This window comes from Plecotus auritus (genome assembly GCF_963455305.1).
Source record: "Plecotus auritus genome assembly, chromosome: 3".
Taxonomy (NCBI): domain Eukaryota; kingdom Metazoa; phylum Chordata; class Mammalia; order Chiroptera; family Vespertilionidae; genus Plecotus; species Plecotus auritus.
The window spans coordinates 155002537-155022853 of NC_137772.1; positions in this window are offsets into that span (position 1 = coordinate 155002537).

Below are 20317 nucleotides of genomic sequence, written 5' to 3' on the forward strand. Positions count from 1 at the left end.
CCCATCTCCCATTATGTTTCCTTTGTGGACTAGATTGCCCCTGCCATCTTATCCTTGGGAGTTTTCACACGTATTTGCTATAATTATTTAAGCCCACATATTCACACTTCTTCACTGGCATCTCCAGACCACCCCCAGCATACTGTGTTGGTTTGTCATTTTGTCATGAACCAGAATCTCAGGTATTTATTTACATTTTTTTTAGCTGCCGTTACATTTTTGTGTATGTTTATAAGCAAAACTACATTTTGCCACATCTGTTCAGTCTGTCTTTTCACTTGAAGTTATATTTTATGATGTTTGTGAATTTAATGATCATAAAACCTAATGTTTTCTATATTATCTGCCCCCCCCCCTTTTTTTACACACTTTGAGATTCAAAGAAGGTTGAATTACTTTCTAAGGTTGCCATAAGTGTAGTTGGGTAGACATGTTCGGACCCAAATCTGAAAGACCTGAAGTGATTAGCTTAATATCAGATATTTACACTTTTTTTTTGTATCTTAGGGAGTCCACTTTCACATTCACAGTAGAAATTTTTTTAAAAGTATGACTATATAAATAACAAAAGAAATTTGAAAAGTGTGGAGGATAAGGTACAGTTTTTTTTACATGCAATTCATTTTAATGTGTTTTGATTGGCTTTCATTAACTTTTATACATACAAATAAAACTGAGCTTATTATCTGGTCCCTCTTTGTGATATCTGAAATGCCTACTTCTCAGCCACAGCACCCGTGCCTGAAAAGTTTTCTTCCAAGAGTTGAAAACCTTGGATTAATGTATAAATGTGTGTGTGTGTGGGTGCCCATGTTTGTGTGTAAGCAATTCTTAGACATTAGCAAAGTGTTGGGGAATTCAACTCAGTTTTTTACACTATCTTCCCAGGGATAGCATCAGATTCTACAGACCCACCCTCCACTTCAGACACCAATTGTAAGCCCTGGTTGCTAACTATACTGCACTTCTGACAGACAGGCTATAAAGTGGCAACTCCCACTACCTCCTCCTTGGGTTTGATTAATTTTTTAAAATGGCTCACAGAACCCAGGAAACCTGTTTACTCACTAGATTACTATTTTATTACAAAGGGTTTAAAAGATTCAGGTCAACAGTTAGATGAAAAGATACATAGGGCAAGGTCTGCAACAAAGGAGCTTTTATCCTCATGAAGCTTGGGGCCCAGAATGGCATACATGGAAATTCCCAGAAGACCCTCCTCTTGGGTTTTTATTAAGATTTCATTACATAGGCAGGATTGATTGAATCATTGGCCTTTGGTGACTAATTCATTCTTTAGCCCCTCTCTTCTTCCCAGTAACAGGGGGTGGGACTGAGTTCGAGCTCTTTATTCATGATTGGTTCCCCTTCCTTAGGTGCTTTCTAAAAGTCACCTCATTAACATAAACCCAGTCCTGGTGGAAAGAGACTTGTTATGAATGATAAAATATCCGTTTTACCTTTATGGTTCTGAAGTATTTTCAGAAACTGAGGACAAGAGGCCAAATATTATAACAAAAAATGCTTCCCTTGCTCTTATCACTTAGGAAATTCCAAGGGATATTTTGAGCAGTGAGCCAGGGACTGTGGATGAAGACCAAATATATATGAAAAATACATTTTGGTCATCCAAATGTTCACATGATACATTTTTTTCTTGTAAATCACAATTGAAAAAGTAACTATTAATTTTTACTAAAGGCTTAGGGCATAAGTATATATTTTTAGATACATAAAAGAAAAATATTTCCAAGTTGAATATAGAAAACATAGAGGCTAAGGTTGTAAGGATTCACCTTGAGATTGATGTGGGTAGCATAAAGAATTTCTGAAGTGAGGTTGTGAATAATTTCTAGCTTTGCATGTGTGGGAATCAGGTAGGAGTTCCTAGTAGGGCTAATTTTAATGGTATTAGTTGTTTGACAAAATATCTGAAATATCTTTTAAGGCATTGCATCTTCTCAACACGCACATTACTGAAATTATAAGTATGTGTTCTGAAAAATGCAATTGGAGTTCCTATCAATTTACTGAAAGAATAACAGGGACATATCCTCCCTCAAGTCGCATAAAAATAAATGGAAAAATATTTGTTAAGAAGAAACAACAGGATTCCAATGAAGTCACTTGTGCTAGATCCCACAACAGCACACCAAGACTTAATTACCGTTTTAGCCTCTTTCAGAAATTCGACCTTGAATCAGTCAATCTGACATTACCTGGTCAGCACTAGGGAGGTAATCGATCTGATAGATCACAGCCCTTCCCCAAAGGAAGTTGACCTTGCCTGCAATACTCTGCTAAAAATGTTACCAGACAAAAGGGGTTTGTTTGCCCATGCACATAAGAGCCTAATCAAATGCAAACTGGGTTTGCAGCAAAGAAAGTAAGGTTTTATTACTTGAGGAAGTGGCCCTCACCAAGGGGTCACAGGTGAACTAATGCTCAAAGACCTGGCTCCCAGATAGCTTTCAAGGGATGGGTTACGTAGGGGAAAATCATTAATCATGGTGACTTAGGGAGTTCGTGATGGCAAGCTGGAACTCTTCGGGTTCTTGTCTCACGAGGTTTGAAGAATAAATTTCACAGACAAAGGATTTTAAGCAAAAGTGTGGAAATTTATTGTAAGTGTATACAAACTCCCGAGTAGGGAGGGGTCCCCTTTAGAAGAGCCTCTAAGTCTCTTTGTTTAAGGGTTTATAAATGCTAGCAGCTTCTTTGTCTGTTCATCCCACTTTCTAATTGGACCCTTCCTTATTTTATGTCCCCCGTGCTTTTCCTAATTGGCTACTTTCCCCCTTTTCCCAGCATAGTATCAGTTTCAAAGTTTCAAAGCTCACCTGGTGCCCCCCTCTTTTCTTCCCCTTATTTTGTAACATTCTTGTAAACAAACTGGTGGCTTGGAGCTGTGTCCAATTGTCATGTATGCATTCCTCTCCATGGACCCCCTCCCTTCCCTAACTCCTGTCTCTAAAATCCTCTCATCAGGGTCCTGGTCAGGGTGGTGGTCTCCAGTCATTGGTTGGCCCTCAGGTAGGAGGTGGTTGCTCAGTGCATCTGGTCCTAATGTCAGCCATGGTGTAGCTTCACCTGGTTTCACCGCTTTTCTAGGTCTGGAGCTGAAACACAACTGAGGCCTAGGTGTTATCTTTAGTTTAATTGAAACTCTGTCTCTGTGGTCAGTAGACACAAAGCTTTGTTCTTAAGATTGTTTAAGGCTGACCCTTGGCTGAGGGCTTAATAAATAAGAAAATGAAAATGCAGAGAAGAAGGAGGCAGGTGAGTCAGGGTGCAGGGTAAGAACAGTTTGAATCAAAAGAAAAGAAAGGAGAAAATTTCATATTAAAGAAATGAAGTTTCTATGTGCTTACAGAAACTACCTTTTCTTCACCATCTTCTGCCTATATAAGCCTTTATTTTGTACAGCATCTTTGAGCTCCTTTCTATTTGCTAGATTCTGAATGCTTCCCAATTCATGAATCATTGAATAAATCTTATTAGATCTTCAGATTTATTGAGTTGAATTTTGATTTTTTTAACAACCTGAATTAGGATATTATTGAATATTACAGTGCATAAAATAATGAGCTATAGAGTAAAAGACCTTACTTTGAATATTTTTGTCACTTCAAGCTGTATGACTTTGAGCAAGTTCCCAAACTTACCAAATATCAAGTATTATCCTATAGAATAAAAGCCTAATATGCAAACTGAACAGCGGAATGACCCACAGAATGACTGGTTGCTATGACGCACACTGACCATCAGGAGGCAGACATTCAATGCAGAAGTTGCCCCAGCCTGCAGGCCCCAGGTCAGCCAACGTGGGTGCCAGCAGAGGCCCCCTAATCGCCCCACCAGTTGTCCCACAGATCAGCCTTGATTGCCTGCCAGGCCTAGGGATCTTACCTATGTATGACTTTCGTGCACTGGGCCTCAGTCATATATAAAATGAGAGAGATTATAACTTCCTCATTAAGCTATTGCATAATTCCTTGGTATTACTCTCTGGGTTCTCCAGAGAAACAAAACCAACAGAATCACTCGATAGATAGATAGATAAATGATAGATAGATAGATAGATAGATAGATAGATAGATTGATAGATACAGAGATAATTTTCCATATATCTATCTCACCCCTATCTATCTAGAGAGAAGAGACACTTATTTTATGAAATTGCTTCACACAATTGTAGGGACTGGCATATATAAAATTTGCAGCACAGGTCTGAAGGCTGCAGACTGGGGTAAGAGTTGATGTTGCAGCCTTGAGTTTGAATTTTGCAAGTCAGCAGGCTGAAACTAGGCAGGGTTTCTATGTTGTAGTCTTAAAGACAGCCCCTTCTAATGATAATGAGGAAGAATCTGTCTCATTTTTCTCCCCTAGCTTATTTGTTTGGCTGGCAATCTTTGGCATCCATTTGCTTGCAGATGTCTATTTGCCCCCATCTTCACATAATGTTCTCTCTATGTGCATGTCTGTGTATCAAAATTTTGTATTTTTAGAACATCAGTTATGTTGGATTAGAGCCCATCCTAATGACCGTAACTAATTACATCTGTAGCAATGCTATTTACAAATAAAATCACTTTCTCTCATATTAGGAGTTATGGCTACAAGATATGAATTTTGGGCACCCACGATTCAACCCATAGTATCCTTAAAAAAGAAATCACACAATAAATGCTAGTTATTGTTTTCACACATGATTAGATACTTAAGAAAGAAAGACTGAATTTAGAGTTCTTTAAGAAAATAAAATATAAATTATGTTAAGATCTTAAACTAATTCAAGAAATTATATTTATTTGTCCTCTAAGTCCTATGATATAAATAATTAAAAAAATAAGATATGGTGCTTGTTGAAGGAGTACAGATTTAAAAATAAGTTAAATTGCCTCTAGAAGTAGCTATGGATAAATGCAAGGAAATGGAGAAATTCTGGTTTAAGAAAATACATATAGATTTTGAGACTATTTTGGCTCTTCCTCAATCAATGCGTTCACAGATTTATTTTTCTCCTCGAGAGGATAATCTAATTTTGAAAGTCTGCAGGAGCATACCCTGAAGAATAATGAGTGATTGTAGCACTCATAAAGGGAAGGTATGAATTTCCCCATTCAGAGAAAAAATAACAAAGGGAAGGGAATAGGAGTGAATATCAGTTTGTTGGAGGACTTACTCCTTGTAAGGGGCTTCTAAAGTTATGTTACTAACTGATTCCAGTGATTTCCAGCAGGAATTGTACTTTCTCCCACTCCAAAGGAAAAAAAAAATCAAATGCTACATGATTGAATTTAGTCCTATTACATTTTGTCCAAAACTAATTTTTCTTTTTTCTTTTTGATTTTCATGTTTAAAAAGGCTAAGAAATCCCAAGGTGCAAGAGCTTTGAAGTGGTTTTATTCTCTCTTCTTATTTGAAGGCCTATGCGCTGGTCAATTATACCTCTACAACTCAGCTTTTCTATTCCTTTTAAACACAAACTGAATTCAAGTTCTGATTATCATGTTAATGTGTAATTGAAAATATTACTACTGTTTTCTCTGCTTTCAATTTATCTCTACTTCCAATTAATTTTTTATTGCTCCCATTACTCTCAAAAGTTGAATTCTGATTATGCCTCCTTCCTCATATGGGAAAATGGAATAACTTTCCGTTACCCAGTCATACCACATAGTTTAATTTGCTATTTCTTGTCTATGATAGGTTGGTAGCTTAATGGTTGTAGTCTTCACCCTCTTTGGCTCTATACCTTCTCTATGTGGTTTTGTAGCTCCTTTCATCAAGACATAAATACTTCTCCACTTTTATATTTGCTTTGTCAAATACAATGTTCTAAAAGTGACGATTTGCTTATTTCAAATCCAGGCTTTGGGAGACATTGCATGATTCTGTTCTCTCTATACCAGCCGTGGGCAAACTACGGCCCGCAGGCCAGATCCGGCCCGTTCGGCTGTTCTATCCGGCCCGCGAAGCCGAAAGAGCGGAGGGTTCTCTTGCTCTCCCCTCCACTCCTTTACTTTGAATTTATATTAGTTCACACAAACACTCCATTCATGCTTTTGTTCCGGCCCTCCGGTCCTGTTTAAGAACCCATTGTGGCCCTCGAGTCAAAAAGTTTGCCCACCCCTGCTCTATACCCTGATACCAACATATGAATAAGGCTACTAGATGTTAGAAATACCTGGCCCAGTCATATCCATTGTCCTAGCCAACAGCTTTCCTAACACTAAACATGTGAGTGAGGCCATCCCAAACCAGTCAGCCCCAATCAACATATTAATCACTGATGCATGAGTGAGCCCAGCTGAAGTCAGCCAAATCTAGTCCAGATCAACAGAACTACATTAACAGAACCATCGTGATAAGATAAAATCTTATATATAATCATAAAAACATATTGTTTTGGGGTGACTTGTTATGCACCAATAACTTAATGATACAAAGCCCTTCAGGATCTGAACTCAGCATAACACTTGAATACTCCCTAATACTTGGAAAGCCTTCCCATCTCGGTAACACCTATTGAAATTCCATTCTTCAAGACCAACCTCCAAAAATGCTGCTGGGTTATCAGAGGTGTTGTCCAACCACGAAATTTCCTCTTAGATCCTGATTGATAATAAACGTTGTTTTTCATTAAGCCCTGCAATATATTTTGCTGATATTCTTTTTAATCCAATGTATCTTTACTTTGAACACTTTTTTATCTGAGGTAACCTAAATATACCTATTTCAAAGAAACTAATGTAATGATGTTTGCAGATTTATTAGCCTAAGTGAATAGCATAAGTCCTAAGAGATTGAAAATAACCATGATAAATATCCAGGGAATAAATAAAAGTAACATAGAAGATCCTCCTACATTCCCTTAGATGTACCTTAGAAAATGAAAACATTTGGTAGAATTCCCAAGAGGATAAGGATTGAACCAAAGTCACAAATGATTTTCATGAATAAGAACCAGTAAAATTAGTATCCAAGAGCTCTCTCTTCTATCATGACTGATGTTCACAAATGTTGACCCAATAAAACACAGTGTGTCAATTACTTGTCAATATGTAACTATGTTTCTAAAGTTTGGATTTTTTTTTTATAAACTATTGATTTAAGAGAGCATTAGGTTTAAAATATTTTGGTCTTCAACAATTCGTTAAGAATAAAGATGCAGTGGAACAACCAACATGGCGGCATAGGTGAATACCTGTATTTGCTGCCTCTCACAACCACATCAAAACTCCAACTAAAAGACAAAACAAATATCATCCAGAACCACAGGAAACCTGGTTGAGTGGAAGTTCTACAACTAGAAGAAAAAAGTGCATTGAGACGGGTAGCAGGTGTGGAGGTGCGGAGGTGTGCGTGAAACAGGCTGGCAACTGGGTGCCCTATTGTGTTTTTTTCAGTTGGGAGGGAGATACAAGCTCCTGATTGCTCTGAACTCTAGTTCTGGGTGATACTCTGGGGACCCAGACTCATACGGGAAGAAACTGGACTGTCTAGCATCTGGCAGGAACATGAGGGTGGCTTTCTCTCAGTGATCATTGTTCCTGCACAGGATCATGGGACACAGAGACACGGAGACCTCTCCGGGGAAGGGTGGACTGGCAGCCATTGCTGTTTGCTCCACCCTGATGATTCCCTGAGACCTGCCCCACCCAATTTACAGCCCCAACCAAGCTGTGCACAGCGACTTTTGCATATGAATGGCCTGTCCCTTTTGCAACCTAAAACCTAACAAACTGAAGCTGGGTCAGAGAGCTCCAAAGCATCCAAAAGAAAGCCTAAGGCCCTGCAGCAGCAGCCTGCATTGCTTCACAGCTGGGCCTCATCTGGGCACTTCCAAATCCCAAACAAAGAGGAGGAATCTGCAGACCTCTCTGTAGCTCCTGCTGGGTGGCCTCAGGCAGAGGCTAAATTAGCACCTCCTTGGAGATCCAAAAGCCAGTGTACCCAGTGGTCAGTGTGAGACCATCCAGATTACAACTCCTCAGATCCATAAAGGACACACTCAAGGAGCAGACTCAGTGAGCACCAAAGCCCCACTGAAGCAAGTCCTGCACCATAAGGGTATCTCTGGCACAGAAGTTCTCCCATTGTAGACACAGCTGGACTTCACAGCCAATTGACCTGGAGGTCAATTCTTCCCAGTGATACCAACAACAATCAAGGCTTAACTACAACAAGACTATGCACACAGCCTACAAAGGGGTGCACCAAGAGTGTCCATCTCAGGTAATTAGGGAGGCTGAGACACTGGGCCCTATAGGACACCTAGCACACAAAGCCATTCTAGCAACACAGGGAAGCAGCCAAAATACAAAGACAAAGACACATGTCACAAATAAAAGAAATGTAGGAAAGCAAATTACTGGATATGGAGTTCAAAACCACAGTTATAAGGTTACTCAAGAATCTTCTAGAAACCTCTGAAAAATTTAGTGAGACCCTCAAGGATATGAAAAAGGACCAATAAGAAATTAAGCATACACTGACTGAAATAAAGAATAATATACAGAGATCCAACAGCAGACTAGAGGATCCCAAGAATAAAGTCAAAGATTTGAAATACGAAGAAGCAAAAAACACCAAACTGGAAAAGCAAAAAGAAAAAAGAATCCAATAATATGAAGATAGTGTAAGGAGCCTCTGGGACAACCTCAAGCATACCAACATCCGAATTATGGGGGTGCCAGAAGAAGAGAGAGCAAGATATTGAAAATCTATTTGAAGAAATAATGACAGAAAACTTTCCCCTACCTGGTGAAAGAAATAGAAATACAAGTTCAGGAAGTGCAGAGAACCCCAAACAAGGAATCCAAAGAGGACCACACCAAAACACATCAAAATTAAAATGCCAAGAGCAAAAGACAAAGAGAGAATATTAAAAGCAGCAAGAGAAAAACAGTTAGTTACCTACAAGGGAGTACCCATATGACTGTCAGCTGATTTCTCAACAGAAACTATGTGGGCCAGAAGGGAGTGGCAAAAAATATTCAAAGTGATGATTAGCAAGAACCTACAACCAAGATTACCCAACAAAGCTATCATTTAGAATTGAAGGTCAGATAAAGAGCTTCACAGACAAGAAAAAGCTAAAGGAGTTCATCACCACCAAACCAGTATTATATGAAATGATGAAGGGCATTCCTTAAAAAGAGGAAGAAGAAGAAAAAGGTAAAGATAAAAATTATGAACAACAAGGTGACAACAAATACATATCTATCAACAAGTGAATCTAAAAATCAAGTGAATAAAAAATCTGATGAACAGAATAAACTGGTGAATATAATAGAATCAGGGCATAGAAAGGGAGTGGACTGACAATTCTTGGGAGGAAGGGGGTGTGGGGAGTGCAGGAAGAGATTGGACAAAAATCTTACACCTATGGATGAGGACAGTGGGGGGTGGGTAAGGGCATGGGGTGGGATGGGAATCGGGTGTAGGGGAGCTATGGGGGGAAAAAAGAGGAACAACTCTAATAAACTGAACGATAAAGATTTATTTTAAAAAAAAGAATAAAGATGCATTCTGTAACACAATTTAAAAGTCTGAAATAAAACAATAAATATTGAATATGAAGTAAAATTTGGGAAGTGAATTTGATGTCTCTCTCTCTCTTTTTCTATCTCTCTAAAAATAAATTTTAGAATATCTAAAGTCAGAAGCTAACTTTGTTTCTGATGCATATTATCCTTTTCTTAGAGTGACTATAACAAGCCTTTTAGTTATGTAAATTAAAAGAAGTTTTAAATATGGGATGAAGTCCAAAGACTGATGCTTCTGGTTGACCTATTAAGAATTCTGTTTAATAATAAACTAGATCTTCATTCAGAACACAGGAACATCTCTGATAAGATTATTACCTTATGTATTTTTATTTTTCTTGTCTTTCATTCTGTTTTGTTTTGGGCAGGGCTAGCGTTGGGGGCCATCCTTCTGGAGGTTGATTTCATAGAATCTGGGGCTCTAGAGAAAGAGAGTTTTAAAAGAGATTACAGCTCAGCCAAAATCCAAGTGGAGAGGGAGCTCTTGGAAAGGGTTCTAGCCAGTGGACCAGAGAAGGAATTAGATCTGATTATCTGGTTTTCAGATTTCACTAGAGGCCTGATGCATGAAAATTAGTGCAAGAGTAGGCCTTCCTTCCCCTGAATGCCAGCACCGGCTTCCCTCCAGCACCCAGGACCTGGGCTGCTTCCCTCCTCCTGCTACCCACAGGCTTCCAGGACCTGGGCTGCTTCCCTCCTCTGGCTACCCACAGGCTTCCAGGACCTGGGCTGCTTTCCTTGGGCAACCTGAAGGCACCTGGGATCTGGGATGGCTTCCCTCTGTCCCCAGCTTCATCAGGAAGGACGTCCGGAATGACGTCTAGAAAATGCCGGTCTAATTAGCATATTAACCTTTAATTATTATAGATTAGAGACCCAGTGCACAAAAATTCGTGCACTTGGGGGGGTCCCTCAGCCTAGCCTGTGCCCTCTCGCAGTCCGGGAACCCTCAGGGCATGTCCAGCTTCCATCTTAGGCCTGCTCCCCAGGGGATTGAGACTAAGATGGCAGTCAGACATCCCTCTGGCAGCCCAGGAGCCCTTGGGGGAGGGAGAGGGTTCTGTCACCACCACTGCACTGGCAGCCATAAGCCAGCTTCTGTAGAAGCGCACTGACCACCACGGAGAAGCTCCTGCATTAAGCGTCTGCTCCCTGGTGGTCAGTGCACGTCATAGAAACTGATCGTTCCAGGTTGTTCTGCCTTAGTGTCAACTTGCATATTACCCTTTTATTATATAGGAGTAGAGGCCCGGTGCATGAAATTCGTGCATGGGGGGGCGTGTCCCTCAGCCCAGCCTGCACCCTCTCCAATCTGGGACCCCTCGAGGGTTGTCCGAATGCCCATTTAGGCCCGATCCTACCAGGATCAGGCCTAAACGGGCAGTCGGACATCCCTCTCACAATCCAGGACTGCTGGCTCCCAACTGCTCGCCTGCCTGCCTTCCTGATTTCCCCTAACCGCTTCTGCCTACCAGCCTGATCACCCCCTAGCCACTCCCCTGACAGCCTGATTGATGTCTAACTGCTCTCCTGCCAGCCTGTTTACCCCTAACCACCCTCCCCTGCAGGCCTGGTACCCCCCAACTGCTCTCCCCTGCAGGCCTGGTCACCCCTAACTTTCCTCCCCTGCAGGCTTGATCGCCCCCAACTGCCCTCCCTTGCAGGCCTGATCCCTCCCAATTGACCTCCTCTGCTGGCCTGATCACCCACAACTGCCCTCCCTTGCAGGCCTGGTTCCTCCCAACTGCCCTCCCCTACTGGCCATCTTGTGGTGGCCATCTTGTGTCCACATGGGGGCAGGATCTTTGACCACATGGGGCAGCCATCTTGTACATTGGAGTGATGGTCAATCTGCACATTACTCTTTTATTAGATAGGATAGAGGCCTGGTGCATGGGTGGGGGCCAGCTGGTTTGCCCTGAAGGGTGTCCTGGATCAGGGTGGGGGTTCCCTTGGGGCATGGGGTGACCTGGGCGCGGGGCCTGTGATGGTTTGCAGGCTGGCCATGACCCCCAGCAACTCAAGCGGAAGCCCTGGTATCTGGGATTTATTTATCTTCTACAATTGAAACTTTGTAGCCTGGAGTGGAGCCAAGCCTTCTTCTTGCTCTGTGGCGGCAGCCATTTCTGTTGGGATTTATTTATCTTCTATAATTGAAACTTTGTAGCCTTAAGCAGAGGCCAAAGCAGGCCAGGACTGCAGAAGCTTGGCTTCCTCCATTGCAGCAGGCAACCCGAGCCTCCTGCTCTCTCCAACTCCATGGCTGCCACCATTTCTGTTGGGATTTATTTATCTTCTATAATTGAAACTTTGTTGCCTGGAGTGGAGGCCTGGGCCGGCAAAGGCAGGCAGAAAGCTTGGCTTCCTCCATTGCCAGGGAAACCCAAGCCTCCCTCCTGCTCTCTGTGGCTGCAGCAATCTTGGTTGGGTTTATTTACATATTTGCTCCTGATTGGCTGATGGGCATGGATTGTGGGTGTAGCAGAGGTACGGTCAATTTGCATATTACTCTTTTATTAGATAGGATGATATGTATGGTAATTCTTTTATGTTGTCCTCAAACATTTGCCAAAATTTGTTAAACCAGGGTAGCCTTTATTTAGCTGTAATTTGGGGAATTAAGAGAATAATTTAAGGATAATAAAGCAGGAAAGAGCTGTAGCAGCTTGGAGAACTGTTTACAGAAAGGCCAAAGTTGTTGGGGGGAGTGGGTTCTTTTATGGTAGTTCTGTGAGATGTGTAAATACACCCATCCTCGGGGATTCTGAGGACTACTGGGTGGAGGAGTGGCTCTCTTTAACATGGATGATGGTTTCTCACCACCTACCATTTGGATATTAAAGCAAAAGCTTATCCACACTCTGCCACCAGTACCACCTCCCACAGACACTTATCCCTGACTCAGAAGATTACAGATATTATTACAAATATATTTATCATATATCTAACTTTTAATAAACTTTCTTATTCAATAAATTAATAGTTCTCAGTTGACCCTCTGGAGCTTCTTGATATATAGCTGTGACATTAGAGAATTATAATTTTACTAGAGGCCCATTGCAGGAAGATTCCTGCAATAGGGCTTCCTGGGGCAGTCTGCTTCCCTTCCTTCTCCCCTGCCCCGCCTGCTTCCCTCTCTTCTCCGCTGCCCCGCCTGCTTCCCTTCCTTCTCCGCAGCCCCACTTGCTTGGTTCTCTGTAACTTTGCTCCCTTCTGCAACACTTGGCTTCCTTCTACACTGTCTTCAATCTTTGCTCTACTCCTGGATATGCAAATTAACCACCATCTTGGTTGGGTTAATTTCCATACTTGCTCTTGATTGGCTGGTGGACGTGGCTGGTGGGCGTGGCTGGTGGGTGTAGCTGAGGTATGGTCAATTTGCATATTACTCTTTTATTAGATAGGACTAGAGGCCCAGTGCAGGAAATTCGTGCACGGGGGGTGTCCCTCAGCGCAGCCTGCACCCTCTCCAATCTGGGACCCCTCGAGGGATGTCCGACTGCCCATTGGGATCGGGCTGAAATGGGCAGTTGGACATCCCTCTCACAATCCAGGACTGCTGGCTCCCAACTGCTGGCCTGCTTGCCTTCCTGATTGCCCCTAACCACTTCTGCCTCCCAGCCTGATCACCCCCTAACCACTCCCCTGCCAGCCTGATTTATGCCTCACTGCTCCCCTGCCAGCCTGTTTTCCCCTAACTGCCTTCCCCTGCAGGCCTGGTCACCCCTAACTGCCCTTCCCTATAGGCCTGGTCACCCCCAACTTCCCTCCTCTGCTGGCCGGGTCACCCCTAACTGCCCTCCCAGCAGGCTTGATCACCCCAACTGCCTTCCCTTGCAGGCCTGGTTCCTCCCAACTGACCTCCCCTGCAGGCCATCTTGTGTTGGCCATCTTGTGTCCACATGGGGGCAGGATCTTTGACCACATGGGGGCAGCCATCTTGTGTGTTGGAGTGATGGTCAATCTGCATATTACTCTTTTATTAGATAGGATAGAGGTCTGGTGCATAGGTGGGGGCCAGCTGGTTTGCCCTGAAGTGTGTCCCAGATCAGGGTGGGGGTTCCCTTGGGGTGTGGGGTGGCCTGGACGAGGGCCCTGTGGTGGTTTGCAGGCCAGCCATGCCTCCTGGCGACCCAAGCAGAGGCCCTGGTATCTGGGATCGGCAGCCATTTCTGTTGGGATTTATGTATCTTCTATAATTGAAACTTTGTAGCCTTAAGCGGAGGCCAAAGCAGGCCAGGGCTGCAGAAGCTTGGCTTCCTCCATTGCAGCAGGCAACCCTAGCCTCCTGCTCTCTCCCGCTCCATGGCTGCCGCCATTTCTGTTGGGCTTTATTTATCTTCTATAATTGAAACTTTGTAGCATTGAGTGGAGGCCTGGGCCAGCAAGGGCATGCAGAAAGCTTGGCTTCCTCCATTGCCAGGGAAACCCAAACCTCCCTCCTGCTCTCTGTGGCTGCAGCAATCTTGGTTGGGTTTATTTGCATATTTGCTCCTGATTGGCTGATGGGCATGGCTGGTGGGTGTGGCTTGTGGGTGTAGCGGAGGTACAGTCAATTTGCATATTACTCTTTTATTAGATGGATCCTTTCATTTTTAAGAGTTTTCTCTCTGATATCTGTTTAACTTATTCATGCATTAGCCACAAATTCTAGAATAATATAAAAAATAATAGCAGTTAGATACATCTTTGCTTTCCTTTTGGTTGTAATGAGTATAACTTTTTGTGCACTATCAAGTTTCATGTTAGCTTTTGACTTAAAGGCCATATTTTATACAGTTTTAATTAAATAATTATGCATTTCTGCTTTTCTATATCTGTTAATATTATTAAAGATTATTAAAAGACATTCAGGTTCTTGAGGTGATATTTCTTATTTATCTTCTGATAATTGATTTCTAATTTAAAAATATTAAATTCTAGGATAAATCTTATTTAATTATGGTGGATTATGGTTTCATGAAACAGACACACAATTGTAAGAGAAGACAAAAAAAAAGGAGGAAATTTATTGACACATACTGAAAATGTGAGACAGGAAAAATAAAATAGTCTGATAAGCTAGAGTTCTTCGTTTTCTCATTCTTGTGATAACAGTAGGGAGTGCTGGTAGGCAACTTCGAAAATGTCTACATGACAAGGAAGAAAATTTTCTAAAACAAAGCAGAGCACTGTTAACAGAAGTAATGGTAAGGAATATAGGACAGGCAAAACAAAACAAAAAAATTTTAAAGGCAATATTATGTTAAATGTAATGCTGCCTTTGGGGTTCTAGTAGTTTATTTAGAATGTCCACATTTACAATAATAAGTAAGTGACATTAATCATTGATATTTTTTATTCTATCTTTTCAAACTTTGTATAAAGCTTAGTATAGCTAAAAGAATCTCTGTATGTCTTCTCATATTTTCTTCATTTTCTAAAACACATTATAACATAATAATCATGATCGAAAGAGTGAAAAACTTCACCATAAGATATTCTCTGGGTCCATCATCTTCTGTACAAGTAACTTTCTCCAAGATTACTGGTCACTTTAAGTTGAAAAAAAAAGTCCATTTTAGTTATTCTATTTTACAAAGCATTCATTACATTTAATTTTCAAATCAATAAACAAAAAAGTCCTCAAAATCAACTCAATTATGTTACAAATGCATAAATTTTAAAATATTTATTTAAATATGCTCAATGTTTGTTTACATATTTATTTATCCCTGTTTCTTGTCTTTTAAAACATATTTTAAGACAGTAGTCTATTTAGTTTGTATTTTTGTTCTATTTATTTTGTTCTGTTTTCTGGTTAATATTTATACTTTTATTAATGATTTGCAGCATTTATTTACTTCTTAAAATCAATGCAAGTCCTAACCAGTTTGGCTCAGTGGATAAAGCATCAGCCTGTGGAGTGAAGGGTCTGGGGTTGGATTCTGGTCAAAGGTAAATACCTCAGTTGTAGGCCCTGGTATCTGGGATTTATTTATCTTCTATAATTGAAACTTGGTAGCCTTGAGCGGAGCCAAGCCTCCTGCTCCCTTCATGGCTGCAGCTGTTTTTGTTGGGATTTATTTATCTTCTATAATTGAAACTTTGTCGCCTTAAGAGGAGGCCAAGGCAGGCCATGGCTGGGGGAAAACTTGGCTTCCTCCATTGCCGGGGAAACCCAAGCCTCCTGCTCTCTCCGTGGCTCCAGCCATCTTGGTTGGGTTAATTTGCATACTTGCTCCTGATTGGCTGGTGGGCATGGCTTGTGGGTGTGACGGAGGTATGGTCAATTTGCATATTACTCTTTTATTAGATAGGATTAATTTGTCCTTCATCCAATTTTTAAAAAAATATGTTGAGGGCAGATTTTAAATTTTAAACTTTTGTAATCTTTTTGTTCCATGTAACATAATGTGAAGAATACAGAGATACTGCTTGAATAGAGCTTAGGGCATACTGGTATCATATACATATTATTATTTTTCTTATGACCTAACACATAATCCATGTTTTAAAAATGTTCAGTAGATCCTGAAAATAAATAATATTTATTTCATTTGTAGTCAAGTAGTTTGATTATATATCTATTGGTTAACTTTATTTTTATATTATCTATGATATTCTCTATTTGAACTACCTTATTTGTCATAAATTGAGTGATGTTTGCTAAACATATCCCAATTAATTTCTTTCCTTAAATTTTTCATTGAGTGCCAAATGTGTTATTTTTTATGTTTTTACTGTATTCATTGACACAATTATCACTCACATATTCACTATGGATTATAGTGATTAATATGACTTTATTTTCTCATTTCATATAACGTATTACTTAATTTTATGTTGTGGGATGTTAAGGGTTGGAGCATATCCCTCCAAAATTTTTATGTTGAAATCCTAATCACCAGTACCTCATACTGTGGCCTAATTAGAAATAGACCATTGGCTCTACTCCCTGACACAGACCCCTACCTACTTCAACATGACTGATGTCCTTAAAATAATGGGAAAGTTGGGAACAGACATGCATGCAGAGGAAGAATGCCATGCAAAAAGATACAAGTATAAGATTGCCATTTATAAGCCCAAGGCTCCCAGAAGTTAGGAGAGTCTTAGAAACTTCCAAGATAATGTGACCCTGCCCACACCTTCATTCAGGACTTCTGGCATACAAAACTGGGAGACAATCACCATCTGTTGTCTAAGACACCTGGCTGGTGGTATTTTGTTGCTGTAGCCTAGGAAACTGATACATAGAATAATAGTTTTGCCATTATTACTTTTTTCTTTTGTTGTATTTTTAACTTCTCTGATATGTCATATTCTAGATTTTTATTTGCAACCTTAATGCATAATGTAGATTTAATGCTTCTTTTGTAAGTAGCATGTGATTTGAATTTATGTTTTATATAACCTGAGGGAAATTAAAACCCTTATGCTTATTCTTTTGAAATGAGATATTGGCATCTTTATGCTTTGATGCTACTTGTTTATATTGCTGTCTAATTATTTAGTCAATATGTAGTTAGCATGTATCTTCTAAATGGATTTAATAAGTGTATAAAATGATTTCTCTAAGCTTATAAAATGTGTACTTAAACAAAAATTCTCTAATTATCAAAAGTAAAAAGCAAACAAGTTTTGATCTTTTGTATTCTGCATGTTGTTTCCCTTACTCTTCCTAATATATATTCCTAATAATTTTATCCTTTTCTTCTAATTTTCTTGACTTTTAAAAAAGGAAAAAATAGCCTAAGATTATCATCATACTCACAGTATTTTACTTTAGCTATAATTCTAGATTGCTTTTCTTATTTCCCTTGCATTTTATAACTATCAATTACATCAATTATTTCTAACTGATTTAAAATATGTGTATTTTATAGACATTTCCCAGCCTTTCTATAGTAAGAGTTCCTCCTAGTTATATTGTTAATTTTGACTCTTTTATGACTAGGTTAAAATTCTCTAAGCAATATTTTTAGAAAGGCTATTTTCTGAGCTCCTGCATAGTTTAGAATGTAATTATGTTTGAATTGCACCAAAATAATGACTTTATTAAGTCTTGGCCATGATTGTGGCTGACTTCCAATGAGTTTCTCTCTCAGAAGTTAACGGGTTTATATTGATATGGTTCTGGCTTACTGAGAAGGGACCAGACATGTTGAGCGACTCATTTTTCTCATAAATGTTCATTGAATGAAAGCAGTAAAAAAAAGAGATAAAATGATATTTGATAATAAATGATAGGGATAAAAAGAGCACAGTGAAGAAGGGTAACTTCAGAGAGTTGTAATTTTAGACAGATTAAGGAAGGTTCCAATGAGGAGGTGACCTTTGATCAAAGACTAGAAAGGACAAGGTGACTCATGAGGGTGTGGCAGATCAGGTAGTTGGCAACATGCTTGGTGTGCTTCAGAACAGCAAAGTGACAGTGTGGCTGGATATAGTGGTATGAAATGAGGCCAGAAAGTTACAGGAGGAATAGAACTTGTAGGGCCTTTTGGTTTTTTGGGGGGACTTTAGCTTTTAATCTCCATAGAATCAGAAATATTAAAAAGATTCTATAGTGATCTTAGTGTCATATCTACTAACTTGAGACTCGAGTGTAAGAGGACAAGTGCAGAATTTAGAAAGTTAGTTAGAATGCAAAAAAATAATCCCAATGGATTATTAAGAATATCTGATGATACTTTAGACCAGAATGGCAACTTTGAAGAGGGAGGGGGAGGGAAGTTAGCTGTGTGATTGGATATGGGGTATGATAAAAAAGGAAAGTAAAAAATAAAAGTTTTTAACTGAATAACTGGAAGATGGAGTGACATTTATCAAAATGGGGAGAATTAGGATAAATAAAACAGAAAAGGATATATCATATTTCTTGATTTGTAAATTTTTATTAGTAGACATTCAAGTAGATTTATGGATTATCATTTGGATATTTGACTCTGAATTCATATCCCCATGGTCATAGATATAAATTCAAAACAGGAGAATTCTGATGACTGAACTTTGAGATACACTAAATATATAAGTAGAATAGATAGGAAGAGTCAACAGGAGACTGGAGATAAGAGGCAAGTGAATAAGAAAAAAATAATGGAGGAGTCCTAAAAACCAAATGAAGAAAATGGTGAAAGGAATTGGAAGTGGCCAACCATCAAATGCTGTCTCTAAGTCTAATATGATGACTATTGAGAATCTACATTAAATTTAGAAAACTGGAGGTCACTCTTGACCACAACAGTTGCAGTTTTATGGAGAAATAGGATACAGTGATTTATTGAAGATGGTCATGTGAGGATAAAAGAAGAGAAATTGGAGGAAGTGAATAGAAGCACATTTTACAATCCATTTTGCCCTAATAGTAACAGAAATAGAGCAGTATATGGACAGGAATATAGACTCATTATAGATTTTTATTTTATCTTATTTAAAATACTATAAAATCAACACTATGAATATATGCGGATGGGAGTTATGTATTAGAGAAAATAAATGGTGATGATGGATATGAATAGGATAATTGCTAAAGTAATGCCCTTGAATTGTCAATAGATGTGAGAATTAGGACCCAAACAAACAGTCATTATCAAGGAGCTCAGCTACTTCATCTGAAGGAAAAAGGAAGGAAAAGAGTATATGAACACAATTGCAGGTAGGTAGAAATTACTTATTTTCAATAAATTAGAAAGGAAGCTTTATAGATGAGAGTGAAGACAGAAGCTAGTGTTGTCTAGAAGAGTGTGGACATAAATGAACTGGACAGCCATTCTCAAAATAAGATACAGAGACCCCAGTGGGGAGGGTCCAAATATTTTTTAGGATACCACACTTTTATAGATGCCTAAACATGTGTGGTGGGATTTTCTTTATTTATGCCATCAATACAAAAGTGGATATGAGAATTATTTTAGAAGGCAGACATTTCAAAATAGTTTTCATATTATTATAAAATTAATGTCACACATTAATAATTTTTTTATTTAAAAATAGTTATTTCTCATAAAAATGCTACTTCAGCTTACATGTAATGGGTTTATTTTGCTAATTTTCAAATGAATTGATGCATATAATTTAAATGTTTCCAGAAAACATTTAATCTTAATGCATTAATTCATTTTTATAACAAATTTCAACAGATATAATTCACATTTTTAAAAAATTCATCAATATTCTCAATGATTGCCGAAACCTGTTTGGCTCAGTGGATAGAGCGTCGGCCTACGGACTGAAGGGTCCCGGGTTCGATTCCGGTCAAGGGCATGTACCTTGGTTGCGGGCACATTCCCAGTGGGGGGTGTGCAGGAGGCAGCTGATCGATGTTTCTCTCTCATCGATGTTTCTAGTTCTCTATCCCTCTCCCTTCCTCTCTGTAAAAAATCAATAAAATATATTTTAAAAAAATATTCTCAATGATTTTTAAGATAGTTACAAGATCTGAGATTTAAAAGTTTAAAACCACTAGAGTAAGAAAGCAAACTTAGGTTATTCAAATACTTTTTCCCATCATTTTCCACAGCTTTTGGTGCTGGTCTAATTTAATGTGCCAAATGCTTTGTGTTCTCCATGTTTCCAAGTAAACCCTCTATGGACTTGCCTTTCAACATCCACCCTACCCCACCTCTTCCATTTTCATAGAACACACACTATTTTCTTATTTTCTCTTTTCCTTTGTTGTTAACATTAATGAATGCTTTGTATTCTTGTAACAGGCAAATAATTAGTGACATTGGGTGAGCTTCTGGAGATACCATCTTTGAGAATAGAAGTTTACTCAT